The sequence below is a fragment of the Dromiciops gliroides genome, chromosome 2 (genome assembly GCF_019393635.1).
Source record: "Dromiciops gliroides isolate mDroGli1 chromosome 2, mDroGli1.pri, whole genome shotgun sequence".
Taxonomy (NCBI): Eukaryota; Metazoa; Chordata; class Mammalia; order Microbiotheria; family Microbiotheriidae; genus Dromiciops; species Dromiciops gliroides.
The window spans coordinates 307,666,458-307,682,903 of NC_057862.1; the positions used below are offsets into that span (position 1 = coordinate 307,666,458).

General features: G+C 40.9%; 1 protein-coding gene across 1 annotated transcript in view; it reads right to left on the reverse strand.

Annotated features, from left to right (window-relative positions):
• SIL1 (SIL1 nucleotide exchange factor) overlaps positions 1-16,446 on the reverse strand; it is a 259,687-nt gene that overhangs the window by 195,952 nt on the left and 47,289 nt on the right. Inside the window, exon 2 of the mRNA XM_043985393.1 lies at positions 14,445-14,601. The gene's annotated coding sequence lies outside the window, so the exon portion shown is untranslated. The remainder of the gene's footprint in view (positions 1-14,444; positions 14,602-16,446) is intronic.

Consider the following 16,446-nt stretch of genomic DNA (forward strand, 5'->3'; position numbering starts at 1 on the left):
TGGTTATTATCCTTAATCCATTCACCTATTTATTTCTGTAGAGAACCCATGCAAGGGGCTTTTTTCCAAGAAGTCTGGAAAAAAAATTTTTTTTTGGTGAGGCAACTGGGGTTAAGTGACTTGCCCAGGGTCACACAGCCAATAAGTGTTAAGTGTCTGAGGCCGGATTTGAACTCAGGTACTCCTGACTCCATTGGCGGTGCTCTATCCACTGCACCACCTAGCTGCCCCGAAAATTAAAAAAAACAAAACCATTAAACTCTAGAGGAAAAAAAAAACTTATTTCTAGAGAAACCAAAGAAGAAATATTTCTATCATATGATTCCATACAGGAATATGTAAGAAGCCTAGAAAGGTAGAAAGGGAACAATGTATACACTATCAATCGAGGTTACTGTGTCACTTGGGTTTTTTTTAACTTTCTTTGATAAAAGGAAGGCCTCTGTCACCTCTAATCAGATAGTTCTCGACTCTATTTATTCATCCCTAACCTCTCTTCTGACCTCCAATCTTGCATGACCAACTGCCTATTGCACATCTCAAACTAATGTCCCATAGAAAGATATTTCAAATTCAACATGCACAAAACAGATCTCATCTCTACCTCACCTCATCCCCCAACTCTTCTTTTTTTCTACACTTCCCTATTACTGTCTAGGGCAGTGGTATCAAACTCAGATAGAAAGGAGGCAACTAAACCATACATAAGCATCCTGCTTAAAAAAGCACATATTAACATTATCTATATTTTACTGTATTTTTATTTATTTTTGTTAAATATTTCCCAATTACATTTTTTTCATTTTAAGAAAAGCTTTGGGGCAGCTAGGTGGCACAGTGGATCAAGCACCGGCCCTGGAATCAGGAGTACCCGAGTTCAAATCCAGCCTCAGACACTTAACACTTACCAGCTGTGTGACCCTGGGCAAGTCACTTACCCCAATTGCCTCACGAAAAAAAGAAAAAAAAATAGAAAAGCTTTATTTACTCCTAGGATTTCTAATATTCTTTTCCAATTACATATTAATCTGATTATGGGTACACTCAGGTACAGCTCAGTTGCTGGCTGTGCCCGACACCTCTGGTGTAGGACACCAGACCTGAATGTAATCCTCAACTCCTTACTAGCACTGACCTCACATATACAATCTATTGCCAAGTCTTGTCAATATATCCCCTTCCCTCCACTCACAGAGCTGTCACTCAGGGACAGACCAGCAGGCAGGACTTTATTCAACATCAGGTATTTTATTCCCACTATCTTCGAGACTTCATGCCAAAACCAGAGCATTCTGATAACCCATAGGAACAAAACTGATCTTTAGTAACTCCTGAGACCCCAAGGTTATTCTAACACTAAGGTTAACATAGTCTCCCCAAAATCATGCAACATCATGTCCCTGTTACTCAACCTCCCAAATAAGGAAAATGGCCACACAACCTCACCTGATAGGCTGAGTGAACTTTCCTTTTGCCTCTGTAATGTCACTATAAGCCTATGTAACTCCGATTGTGTGTGTGTGTGTGTGTGTGTGTGTCTGTCTGTCTGTCTGTCTGTCTTGGATCTTTGCTATCCACCTGGCAACTGTGCATCAGCTGCTGCTAATTAAGTGTTATCTTGCCTCCTGTTTTTTTGACCTCCAGTCAAATGGACCAAAGTGGAAGAAATTACTCCCCAAAGGGATCTTAGAACCTCTAGGTTGAAGAATCCTCCAGCAATCTTTCATTTTACTCCTCTCCAGGAACCCTGGGATCCAGTGACACTGACTTTCTTTTTGATCCTCTAACACCACATACTATCTTCTGATTGAAGAGGCAGGGCCCTTTCACTGGCTGTCCTCCATGCCTCCATGTTGTACTTCCCTAGCTTTGCCAGTTCCTTTAAAACTCAGCACAAATCTCACGGTGGGCAAAAGGCCTTTCCAATGAGTGTGGAAAGATAGATTGGGACCAAATTGCATAAAAGGGGAAACAAAGAAATTTATATTTTATGCCAGAGGCCAAAGGACCCATTGGAACTAGGGAAGGGACACATTCAGATCTACACTTAAGGAAATTTACTTTGGGTAGCTATGGGAAGATGGACCGCAGTGTGAAGAGACTTGAGGAAGGGAAGCTAGGCAAAGGAAGGTGATAAATACATGAACTAAGATGGTAGGCAGCTTTGTGAGTAGAGTGTAGGGGTCAATCGAAGGTTTAGAAAAGGCAAGATTTGGCAATTAACTGGGTATGTATGGCTCAGGAGAGTGAGATGTTAAAGAAAATACAGAGGCTAATTGAAAGAGGGAAATAATGAGGCCTCTTTTAGATGTGTTAAACGGGAGATGTCACTGGGACACGGCCAGTTTGAAATGTCCAATAGGCCCTTGCTGATGCAGAACTGAAGCTCCCTCTACAAAATGTAAAAAAAGAAGTAATTACAACCAACCAAGGGACATGAAACGCACAGAATGGTCCTTACAACAGAACAGAACTTATCCCAAATCATGCTGACAAAAGGGGCAGGGCATCTTTCCCAGAAGCAGGCATTCCTCTCCCCAGGTGAAAGTACAAATAGGGCAGTTTTCCTCCCAACCCAAGATAACCCCCCGGAAACATCTTATTATCTTGTGCAACAAGCTTCCAACCCCCTCCCAACACTCACCCCTCTGTCAGGATGACCCAACCATCAGAAAGAGGCTAAATCTGGTCAGAGAACCTAAATGAAGAAATAGAGAAGATGGTCTTCTACCTAACTTTCTCAGCCCACGGGGTTCGGTTTCCCTAAACACCAACCATATTTCAGGATACTGAGACTCTAAAGTATCCCAATTAAACCTTTTCATCTCAAGATTAGGAAGAAGTCCCATCCAACTGCTACATAAAAGAAACCTGAGTCTGAGCTCTCTGCGAGTTAGTTCCCTAAAGATGTGTATTCTCTGGCAACTCAAAGCCAGACCTATAATTATGGTAATCAAGTAAGAGGCAAGGAAAACATGATTTCCCCACCCCATATACATCAAATATAAAAGGTTGCTGAGCTTAAGTGTCAAACATCTATCTTCATTTCTACTCCCTCTCTTTTCCCAGTCAAGGTGGGAGAAATTATGTCGAACATCAGGAATTTGACCCCTGGAAGGTCAGACACACTGCCACCCCAGAGAGAAAGTATGGAAAACAAGATTAAAGCTATGTTCCCTAAACCTAACTGTACTGTGGACCAGTATACTTTCTAGGCATTTACACTGATATGGCCATTTTGCTGTAGCTCAGTAAAATATCTAAATCACTGCCCTCCACAGCCTAGGACCTAGGCTTGAAACAGTTGAAGGAATGGGGCTTGGGGAGAGCACTTAGAACCAAGAGAATAGAGTGGCAGGGAAAGAGAATGAGAAAGGGAAAATGTCAGAACACAGGGTGAAATCAGATGAATTGTGGTTTTTTTTCTAACTTTACAGATTTAAGCAAGTAAAAATTATGAAGATATATTAGTTTATCATGAAGGTACAAAGAACACTGACTGTGCTTGAAGACTTTTCCCCAAAACAAATGCCACAACAGGGGTATGGGTATAGAAGAGAGGTTATCAATGCCTACCTAAGCTCCCCCCAGTCACTACTGTTGTCTGCCCCAGCTGATACTTTTAGCTGAACTTTATTTACCTCTATACAGCCAAGATTCTCCTTTTTTGTTAAACCTTGTTGAAAATTAAATATAGTTTTTATTTGCCTGTTTCCTCCAAAAAAATAAACAGATCAGAGAAATTAATCTTATAATATCTCCTCCAATTTGTTTCCATACCTGTCCTCCTACCAGAAAACCAGATCAGAGACAGACAGGAACATAATACCAGTTTATTTGTCCCAAGAAGAAAGAAACATGATCATGTGGAGCCCCTTCCAAAAGGGGCTCAGGGACTCCTTCTTTCTGAGGGTATATAAAGGTTTTCTTTGCCCACTGGTTACAGGGTGTTGTCAGTTTCATTAGCATGATACAAATCAACCCAAAAGCAAATACTATAATAAGAATGGATGTGGGGCAGCTAGGTGGCGCAGTGGATAAAGCACTGGCCCTGGATTCAGAAGGACCTGAGTTCAAATCCAGCCTCAGACACTCGATATTTACTAGCTGTGTGACCCTGGGCAAGTCACTTAACCCCAATTGCCTCGAAAGAAAGAAAGAAAAAAAGAAAGAATGGATGTAATGCAAAGCAGTTTTAACAATTTCAGTTATAACAAGTATGGAGGAAATATAGAAGCACCATGATAAGATTACAGGATTCCAAAAAGGAGTTTGGCAAGGATGCGGATGCTGAAATGTCCCCATAAGTTAGAGACCTTTACTATCCTGAGGAAAGAAGTCACCAGGTAGGGACATTTATCAGCTAGCTACCTGGGTTCAATTTGGAGTTCTGTTGAAGGACATTTTGCTCCTATTAACCCAGTTTCATAAAAAATCCTTTTGGATAATATGGCACCTCCATCAAATCCAGGTGATCCATACTTTCATATTAACAACTTTTAGTTCTTTCACAAGATGACTAATGTAGAAATATGTTTGATGTGACTGTACATATACAACCTATATCAGACTGCTTTCCATCTTGGGGAGGAGGGAGGGAAGGGACAGGGGGAGAAAAGAAAAATTTGGAACTAAAAATTCAGTGTAAACAAATGTTGAAAACTATTCTTATATGTAATATATAAGTGGAAAATAATTAAATTAAATTTAAAAAACAACAACAACTGGGGGCAGCTAGGTGGCGCAGTGGATAGAGCACCGGCCCTGGATTCAGGAGTACCTGAGTTCAAATCTGACCTCCAACACTTAACACTTACTAGCTGTGTGACCCTGGGCAAGTCACTTAACCCCAACTGCCTCACACACACATACACACACAAAAAAACAACTTTTAGAAGTAATTTTTCTCTAATACGTCAGGTGAAGATAGAGGGGGAAAGAGGAACTTAGTCATACTCCATTCTCTTAAACCAGGGAAAGATTCTTCTTCCACATTCTCTAGCTTGGCCTAATGTCAAAAGGCCCATTGTTCCTAGTTTATCAGTTCCCTTAAGAAAAAAAAAAAATCCTAAAGTTGTGGCTAATGGGAAAGGATTTTTTTTCCCCTGGGGGGGGGGGCAGCCAGACCTTTGGAAACCTTGTGGTTTCTTTTTTGAGAAGAAAAAACATCATTCATCTACTTGATTAAAAATTGATTTAATTTGGCTTTCATTAGACAGGTACAAGGAGAAAACCCAAAGATTCATAAAGATAACTCAGTGGGTAACAGGGTTCAGATGAACTCAGACTCATCTGTCAGCTCTCCAACACACCACCAACGAAAAGAAAATTAAAAAGCTCACAACGTGGAACTTAAGCTCCCGCCAAACTGAATTATCTTTCTACAAGTGTGTCTGTCGGATATGAGTTAATGGAAAGACTTTCAAAAGAGAAGGAAAGGAAACCCCAAGGATATTTTAACATATATATAACTTAGAAATTATATACTTTTTTAAAATTCCCTGGTTGGGGGTGGGGATGGGGCTCCTTATTTCTTACTCTTTTTTTTTTTTTTGGCTAAGCTTTCCTATTGATTTCACATTATCATGTAAAATAAATATCCATTTGTTGCTGAAATGGGGAAGAAAGGAGATGGAATGATAGTAGGTGAGGAATTTTTAAAAGATGGGAAAGTGTTATGAAGTGTAAAAAGTGGAGCTGGAGGCTAGAGCCTCTTTCTGTGTTGAATACCAAATGCTCAACAGTCTCCCTTAAGTTCTAGGGTCTCAAAAGAAACACCAGAGGCTTTCTCCAACAAAGGAGAAAGGCTGAGAACTCCAGAGAAAATTTGTAATAGCTTTTCTCCTTGGTTCCTACATCATGCCATCCCCACCCCCTCCCTCAAGCCACCTAGGCTCTCTCCTACACTCCTCTACATCCCAGTCCTCAAGGAAACAAGGCCTTTTATAGTAAGACATCCAGGTACAACACCAGGGTCAGGCTGAAAAATATTCTTCTATACACACCCTAAACCTCCCTTCTATAAACCCAGACATACTACCATTTTCTCTCTCCTTGACCAACAACTAGAAATTCTTTCCAACTTCTTTTTTCCACTCAGCTTCCTTTAAACTACCCTCTCCTTCCAAATCCCAATAAATTCACATAATTTCTAGTTTCTTTCCTCTGTCTGTGTGTGTGTGTGTCTGTCTATCTGTCTCACACACACACACACACACACACACACCCCTTTCAGTTTGATACCATCATGTTTGACTTGATACACTTTGTTTTTCTGGTACACCATTTCCAGAATGATTACATAACCAAAAGGAATATATTTACAAATTATTCCAAATGAATGATGGTTGGCTGGCGTGGGCCCCTCTCAAAATGGAAGCCCTAGTTGGAACTCACTATGGGCAGAAGGGGCCAGTATAATAAAGGGATGTACTAAGGGTACAGCTAAGGGAAGTGAAGGCTGGCATATAATTTATATCCTTTATCTAACCTCCTATCTAGGATGTTCTCCAAATGATACTTCCTAAGGATACAAGATATGTCTACAATATCATATATCACCATTTTAACATCAACATTTACTTTCTGGCAGGAAAGCATATAACAGTCCACCCTTGAACATCTGATATTGCCCAACATACAAAAAACACAAAATAGTTCACTGCTAAGGAGAACAATCTCTGCCTCCAACCTTCTGCTCACCATAATTGGGTCTGACCAGCCAATGGTTGACTGGACACAACTAAGGAACCCCTCTAACCTGAGCTTCAGTCCCAGATAGCCAACTGCTTAATTAGAATCTCAAACTCAACATGTCCAAAACCAAAACTTACTGTTTTTACCTTCCCTCTTCTAAAGTTCCATATTTCTGTCAAAGCCAACCACCATTCTTCCAGTATCTTTAGTTCATAATTCTAGCATTATTCTCAACTTCTCACCATCTTATCCCATATATTCAATTAGTTATCAAATCTTACTATTTCTACCTTCAAAACATCTCTTGTATTTAAACCCTTCTTTCTGTTCACATAACTACCAATTTAAATGAGACCAACCTCTTGCCTAGATTACTTCAACAACCTCCCAAAGGTCTCTGCTCCAAGTCCAACCTACACACACTGCTACCAAGATCATTTTATTTAAGTGCACATCTGACCAAGCATGTCATTCCCCAGTGTAATTCCAGTAGCTTCCAATTGTGTCCAGATAAAAACAGAAACTTTCATTTAGGTTTTATTTTTTAATTTTAAGAAATAAATTTCAAGGCAGCTAGGTGGTGCAGTGGATAAAGCATCAGTGCTGGATTCAAATCTGACCTCAGACACTTGACACTTACTAGCTATGTAACCTTGGGCAAGTCACTTAACCCTTATTACCCCCCCCCCAAAAGAAATAAATTTATATTGATATTTTCTGTTTTTTCAATTATCTGGTATATCCCCTAAATCCCTCCCCCAACCCTTCTTAGAGAGTCAGAACAAACAAATGATCAATAAATATAAAAAGTCTGAAAACATATGCAATGTTTAACAGCTGTGGACTTCCCACCTCCACAGAGGGCTAAGGCTGGGGGTATCTTCTGATAGCTCTCCCAGGATAAGTAGACTTTTCAAGCATCGAATTCCCTAGGCCTCATCCAGTGTAAAATCTCCATCTCCACTGACCCATAGGATTATTCATAAATGGAACCCCCTCTTGCCTCCACAGTAAGGCCTCCTTCCTCTCCCTCTCCTTTTCACTCTTTTCACCCTCCTCTTCATCCATGCCCCTGTAGCTCTTCTCTTTCTGAGACTAGAGGTCACATTCCCCTCATTGCTAGCCTTTGATTTCATGCCTGCACATCACTCACCCCTCTCTAAACCCCCCAATCCTCTCTCCCCCTTTATGTACCATCCCATGTTGTCATGTAGTCCCACAAAAAAAAAAAAAGCATTCACCTGTAGGCAGGGTGTCACAAAGTTCTGTCCACAATGTCCCCTGTCCATTTCTTCACTGCCCTTCTACCAGATTTCCACCACCTCCCCTGTTTAAAGCTGTCTCTTACTGGGCTCTTTGTCATCGCTGTTTCTATTACTGTCCTTGCCTACTGCATTTGTCTACTTCTGCTTTTCTGTTGTTTCAGAAGTTTGAGAAACAAATAATCTCTACATTCCTGGGGTTTTTTCTAAAAATGTTTCAAATTCTTCTTTATTACTTAACACCCATCTTTTGTACTATATGGTTATAATCAGATTTGCAGGATAGGTTACCCACCGTGGGCTGTATCCTGAGCTCCACTGCTCTTCAGAACACAGGCAGCGAGGGGCAGCTAGGTGGCTCAGTGGATAGAGCACCAGCCCTGGATTCAGGAGTACCTGAGTTCAAATTCGGCCTCAGACACTTGACACATACTAGCTGTGTGACCCTGGGCAAGTCACTTAACCCCCATTGCCCCGCAAAAAAAAAAAAAAAAAAAAAAAGAACACAGGCAGCGAGCTGTCTGTGGTAGGCACTGGCACCATTCCTTCCTCCTTTTTCTAGTGGGTGTCTTGAGTTATTCAAATGTCCTTTCCTTTTTATTTGAAGGTCTTTCTCCTGATGGTTTTCAGAAATTGTTTCTTAGCTTAATTGTTAAATTTGACTACTATATGATTTGGAGTTTGCAGGCTTGGTTTTTTCCTGGAGGAAATCGTTAATTCTTTCAACTGGAATTTCATTTTCTATGTTTAAAAGTTCTGGGCAGTTCTCTTTTGTTACTTCACTTATTATAGTGTTAAGATTTTTTTTGTCCTGTCATGTTCTTCTGGGAGACCTAAGATCCTTTGGCTGTCTTTTAGTTCAATGTATTTTGTTTCCATAATGATCATATTTTCTTTTAATGTTATTGCTTTTTGCTTCTCTTCTCCTAAGTTGTCCTTCGCTTCAGTATATCTGCAATCTATTGTCCCCTCTTGTTTCTTTGGTGAGGCTTGCCATTACAAGATTCAAGTTTTTCTAGTCTGTTCATTATTTTTGCTGTGCAGGATGTAAATTCTACTCTCATAACCCTCATTTCTCTTTCAAATCAATCAGGAATAGCATGGTGTGGTTCCATGTCTTACTCTCTCTCACCAAATACTGGATCATTTTCCTTTTTTGTAGTATTTACTCATAGATTCCTAAACTCATTTACTAGATCTCAATGCCACAATTACATTCTGTCTTACTGTTTTTACTGCAAATTTATCTGTTTATGTTCAAGGTCTTTGAGTTTTCTTCTTCCTGATATTTTTGGTACTTTCAGTCCCATTCCCTCCCTCCTTCTCCCCCATTTATTTTCCTTGTCTCTCACTCTCTGACTCCCTCTCCTCTGACTATGGTTTCCTTGGAAGCTGAATCTCAAAGCATCTCAGCCTCCCCCAACAGAGGGCAATTCATGGTTCACCAGCATAGGTCTCTACCCAAACTGATTTTTGAATAGTCAGAATTGGCCCCAACTAGAGGCTGTGCTCTTTTCCTCAGGAGTGCTAGAATACTGCATAGCTCCCCACAGGCAGGATGACCTGTCCCACTCCCTCCGTTACTCAGTCCTGTGGCCTGACACTAACAGTTCAGAGCCTGTTTTCCACAGCACTAGCAATTCAGAGCTCTGCAGCACTAGTGCTTCCAGGCTTTTGCTCCTGAAGGGCTGTGGTCAAGCTGACTATCCAAGCCTAAGACAACTTCTGCAACCTACAGCCAGCTTCTCCACAGCACCAGAAAGAGGGAGGAAGGACCAGAGTACAGGAGTAGGTTTTCCTGTGAGCTGGGGTCAAGCCCCAGGGTCATGTCCCTGGCTCTGCAAATACAGCCTTGCTGCCAGAATCAAGAAAAGTGGGTGAGGAGTGCTGAGTGAGCCTACTAGGGTCAATGAGCATCAGTTTCTTGGGGTGTTTTTGGTTTTTAGCCTTTTTTTTGTTTCTAGCCCATGGAGAGAACCGAAGTTGTTTTATCTTTGGCACATAATTTCTGTTCTAATGTGGCTTGAGAGGTTGTGGGGATCAGAGAAAATGTCTAGTAGCCTTTTGTTTAATTTTTTTTTTAAGTGAGGCAATTGGGGTTAAGTGACTTGCCCAGGGTCACACAGCTAGTACGTGTTAAGTGTCTGAGGCCGGATTTGAACTCAGGTACTCCTGACTTCAAGGCTGGTGCTCTATCCACTGTACCACCTAGCTGCCCCCTTTTGTTTAATTTTTTGAAGCCCTAGATAACCTGGACCCATCCTATCTTTCTAGTCTCCTCCTCTCACTCTTTGCAATTTAAACAAATTGGCCTTCTCTTTTCCTTACACATGATACTCCATCTCCCATTTTGTGCTTCCGTACTGCCCATCTTCAATCCTGGAAAGCACTCCCTCCTTACTTCCACCTCAGAGTCCCTCTCTTCCTTTTAGATGTAGCTGAGACACCATCTTCTACATGAAGCCTAGCCACTTAGCAGTCTTTGGCACATAGTAGGCCCTTAATAAATTCTTGTTCCCTCCCCTTTCTTCCAAATTGTCATGCTTCCCTCCCAAACTACATTGTGTTTAACTACTTTGTATATACTGTTATTTATTAACTTTATATTTATGCTGTATTTATTTTTATATGAGCTTGTCTCCCTCATTAGAATTGCAAGTAGGGATTATTTCATTCTTTGAACTTGTATCCCCAGAGCCTAGCACAGTGCATAATAAATACTTGCTGATTGATTATCCTTGCTTGGAGGAATTGCCAGAACCATAAATGACCACCCAGTTCGGGGAGAACAGAGAAAAATAGTGGTGGGGAGACAGAGATCCTGCCATAGACTTGAGGCCTTTCATGGGGGGTGGAATGGGAAGAGGCTTTGGTACCTTCCCGTTTTAATCAATAATTCTTGCTAAATTGGGGGTGGGGGCGGGGGAAGGATTTCCTGTTTTGTTTTGTTTTTCAATAAAGCTGAAGGACTGCCGCTCTCTCACTGCCCTTGCACAAAGCCCTAGCTAACCTGCCCTAGTTATAGCTCTAAGAGCAGCTGCAGCCATATATCATCAGTCAAGACCCAGGAGAACTTGTCTCTCTTTTTAGTCCTAAGAGAGATATAAAATGCTTCCTTTTAATCAAGTGACTTATCTCCTACTAGGTTAGATTTAGGGAAAGATTTTCTCAAGGAAGCAGTAATAAATAGAGGGGAAGGAAAGAACAGAAATTAATGAATGTGGTAATTATCCCCCAAAGTTGCAAATCAGAACAATCCCTCTCTTGGAGACAAGTATGAAAAACAAGATTAAAATGCTTTAGGGACATATTCACAAAACAGCAGGTAATAGAACAGATAAAATGTATTTACAGTACCTCACTAGGGACTTGTACCTTTTGGCTAATAGCTATCAGATACTAAACACCACTGTAAAAATAATATTCTTCCATCCCTTCATTACTGAGTTACAATTATCCATAGGAAAAGTAGCAACAAAACAAACTGTCTCCAACAGCAAATGGTAAAGGTTTCAGAGAGTTAGAGCCTGTTGACAAGAGTCCATGGATACTATGCAGGATGGAGAATACAAAATAACACCACCACCACCACCAACTGAAATTCATTTAGTACTGTGAAGCTGGCAAAGGGCTTTACATAAAGTATTTCATTTGGAACTCCCAAGAACTCTGTGAGGTAGGTATTACAGATATTATTCTGTTCACTTGTGGGATGAAGAAATTGAGGCTCAAAGATACTATGTAAATCATTCAGAGTCACCCAGCCTTGGAGGCATCAGGTGAGCTTTTTGGTTTTGTTTTTGTGGGGCAATGAGGGTTAAGTGACTTGCCCAAGGTCACAGAGCTAGGAAGTGTCAAGTGTCTGAGGCCGGATTTGAACTCAGGTCCTCCCGAATCCAGGGCTGGTGTTTATCCACGGTGCCACCTAGCTGCCCCCAGATGAGCTTGGAACCCAGATATTCTTTGAACCCATATATTCCTTGATGTAAGAAAAGCTCTCTATTCACTGTCACACAGAGAACAATGTGGAAGTTGTAAGTATCCACTCTAGGAACCACCACGGCATAATAAAAGGACAGCCACAGAGCACAAGTCCACAGCCTACTTAACAGATTGCAGTGTTGGCTGAGAGTAGTGGTTTTTTGAGGGTCAGATTACAAGATATCACTGCCTTCTGAAAGCCAAAGCAAAATCATCAAGAATGTCACTGGCCAACAGAAAAGCCCATCACTTACAGCCTGATCACAGCCTCCCCACAAACCCCACAACCACAGCAAGGCAATGAAATTAACTGAGCCAGCTCTTCCCCTATTGTGCTCCATTGAGACCTCTCTGGTCTTATTCAAGGATGACAAAAAATATTCATTAGGGATTAGACTGACAATCTTCTTTTTTAATTATTAGGTATAAAGAGAAAACACCTACAATCCAACATCTATATGTTCTTCAAATACACACACACACACACACACACACACACACACACTCTTTCACAAAATAGCCCACAACTTGTTTTTATCTAATTAGTTGTTTGTTTGCATTTAACTGCCTTGAAGATGCCAAAAGGCACTTTTCTTTTTTTTTTTTTCTTCTTCTTCTTTTTTTTTTTTTTTGAGATATTTTATTTTTTCCGTTACATGTAAAGATAGTTCTCAACTTTTGTTTATACATGCTTTACACTTTCAGATTTTTCTCCCTTCCTCCCTCCCCTCCCTCCCCCCTCCCCTAGACAGCAGGTAATCTGATATAGGTTATATCTATATATATCTATACATATACATATAGATATATATATACACACACATATATATACACATAATAACATTAATCCTATTTCTGCATTAATCCTGTTACAAGAGAAAGAATCAGAGCAGTGATGCAAAACCTCAAAATAGAAAAAAAAAAACAACAGCACCCAAAACAAAAGAAATAATATGGTTCAATCAGCATCTATACTCCACAGTTCTTTCTTTTTTTTTTTTTCTTGGATTTGGAGATCCTCTTCCATCATGAGTTCCCTGGAACTCTTCTGTACCATTGCATTGGTGAGAAGAATATAGTCCATCACAGTAGGTCAACACTCAATGTTGATGATACTGTGTACAATGTTCTTCTGCTTCTGCTCATCTCACTCATCATCACAAAAGGCACTTTTCTTACCCTCTGTGATTTGGTTCCCTCAGTTTCTTCTATTTCATCTCAGCACAGGAATGACATATCTGCTCACAGCTTGACTGTGCTCACAGCTCTGGCCCCAGAGACACAATAACTTGTACAACTTGCTGTCCTGCTGTGTGCCTTGGTCTCCCCCCTATTGTGCCAAAGGAATTAATATTCAGCACCTGCTAGTTAAGGCAGCTAGGTGGCACAATGGATACACTGCCTGACCTGGAATCAGGAAGACTCATCTTTCTGAGTTCAAATCTAGCCTCAGACACTGTGTGACCCTAGGCAAGTCACTTTACCCTGTTTGCCTCAGTGTTTCTTCATCTGTAAAATGAGCTGGAGAAGGAAATGGCAAACCACTCCAGTATCTCTGCCAGGAAAACCCCAAATGGGGTCACAAAGAGTTGGACACAACTGAACAACAACCTGCTACTTTCCTGGGAAGACCAGGAAAATGACCAGAGGGTTTGGCTGAAAGTATCTTTCCTCAAACACCTTAGAAAAAAGGAGCCTATATAAGTCACAAGTCAATGAGAGAGGAGTTGTTTCAAGTTACCAAGTGCTGTGAATTAAGCAGCAAGATATATTTATTATAGATAGGTACAGCATTTTTTAAAAGGCTATGTGCACTCACTTTGACAAATGTAGCTTCAGCTTTATTTATTACACTTCATAATGCTCTAAACAATGCAGAGTAGAGTATTTTGTAAAAAATGATGAAGCTTCAGTAATAGGGGACCTTACGGTAACTTTGACTATTTAATCTTTGCCAAGAAGTCAGTAGAACCTGCTTAGGGGTCCAAGAGGACAATCTACTTGTTGAAGTACCAAAGGGGGAGGGAGGCCTGGAACTTGGCCATGTGGTTAAGTGTAAAAATGTCAAGCACTCAGCTAAATGCCTGTGTACCTTTCATATTTCTCATTTTGCTGTGGTTTTTTTCCTCTTTCAGTCTTTACCTTAGGCTCTGTATTCCTTTAGGGGTTCCCTCTTCAATTTTCCATGGTTTACTTTCACCAAGGAAGAACAAATGAATTGTTCAGCTGTGCCTCGAATTACTTGTTTGGGCCCTCCCAGTTACTTTGGTGAATAAAAAAGAACCAACCTATGTTTTTTTCAGACTGGTCATTAAAGAACATACTTTACTCTTTTCTAGGCCAGGAAATCACAAAATCTCTTTAAATGACCAAAACAGTCATCAATTTCTTTTATACTGAGCCCCAACTAGTTACTATTTCCTTTCCCTGACCTGGTACCATGGTATAGTCAAATACTTAAGAATCCTATGAAATCCAAATGCCCCTAGAAATTAAAACTCTTACCTTTGCTTCAGTCAGGTCTGTTTCTCCTTGTGCTGGCAGCACCAGATGATCCACACAGACACTTTGTCCTCACTCTCCTGACCTGACTTTCTGCTGGCTCCAAATATCCAGAATCTCATCCCATGAAGTTAAGGACCCCAGACCATGGGGAAAGAATCTAGAAGGAAATCAAGACAAAACAAAAAAGGGATGAGAAGGATCCCACAAAGATCAGAAATTACCCTACTTCTAGTCATTACATATCTGTGGGTTAGAATTTGAGCTGCTCATTAAAATAGTCTGACTCCAAATTAGCTCTCCTTGCTTAGTACTGATGATCAGTTCAGCAATCTTCAGAGTCTCTTTCAGATGTTTTATCTTTTTCCCCTCCCCCCTTTCAGATGTTTTTAAAATGTACTTGAGGGGCAGCTGGGTGGCGCAGTGGATAGAGCACCGGCCCTGGATTCAGGAGGACCCCAGTTCAAATCCGACCTCAGACACTTAACACTTACTAGCTGTGTGACCCTGGGAAAGTCACTTAACCCCAATTGCCTCACCAAAAAAAAAATGTACTTGACAGGTCACCTTGTTCTGTGAGAACCTCAAGGAGACTACCATGGATGGCATTGTGTTTAAAAGTGCTACCACAGGGTGTCCCAAAAGTCTTAGTGCAATTTTAAGCTCTGACATCTTAAACCTGCATCACAATTTTGGGGACCGACTGTGCTGTAACTTCACAAAGTTCTTCCCTAGATGTAATCATGACAAATAGCCCTCTACTTGCTCCCACAATTCCCATTGAGACAAAAGGTACAATGTGTGTATTAGGGACAGTGCCTGGGGAGAATTGAAGGGAAAAGCACACTTAGATCACTGAGAAAAGAGAATGCAGATCTCTAAGTATGATAGAGAGACCAGTGCACTGACATGGAGGAACTTCCTCTCGATGCCAGTCCTCACTAGTCTCCAATAGTCAGTCTTCTGATAGCCTGTGCCATATGCAGATAACTCCCCGTTTCCTCACTCAGTCCGTGGAAGCCATCCTCAGAGCCCTATAACTAAGGCACTCTCTCTCTCTCACATAACTCCATCTCCTCCCAGGTAATGGAAGGATCAAGAATTACTGTCTGTGCTATGAAGACACGGACTTAATTCTCTGGGAGACAACTTTTCTTCTCATACAAATTATGCAACAAGGGTGGGGTCCTCCTGTAGCAGCACCCCTTCCAGTCTCCTCTCCCAATTGTTCCTCTCAAAAAAAAAAAAAAGTGACCCACTGGCTCCAGAACTCCTCATTATAGCTTTGATATGAGTTTCTAATCTAAACGTACGAGTCAAAAATAATTCCAAATCACAAATGCCCCAGACATGTTTCTAATGCTTCTTGCCACTCTAGTTCATACTGAACACTGTGATTGGGAGACAGGGTTGGTCTGGAGAGATGGGGGTTGAGAGGGAGCAAAGAAAAGAAAGAAAGAAGAAAAATAAACTAAATTAGGTCCAGAAACCCTGCTGATTCTCCTGCCAGGAGCTAGTAAGGAAGCCTGAATTAACTTTTTAGAAAGGCAAGACCATGAAAGGAGGATGTTAAAATAAATTGAGAGAGAAAATGGAAAGAGATCAGAGGACAGGAGGAAAGCCTTACTGTATGTAGCAGATTTGGAATTTATCTGCTTTTAGAACTGGGCTCAGAAGACAAGTTTGCTTATTTTAAGACCTTTGAGAACTCTGGAAAAAAACATTCCACTAATTTCTACTCTTTCAGTCTGCCAAATTTCCCAAAGGAGGGTATTTGTACATAAATAAGATGATCCAGAAGTATCCAATTGTTACTGTAGATCACATCCTCTTCAGGTCAGACAGAATGTGTACAGGACATGAGAGTTGTTTCCATAGCAGCCTATTGTTTGATCAGATGCACAGGTGAAAGACAGGAGATGTAGTAGCTATAGTTGACCTTTTAGACCCTTGTCAACCAACATAAGGGCTAGCAAGTGCTTCTGGAGCAGTTCTCTAGCTTAGC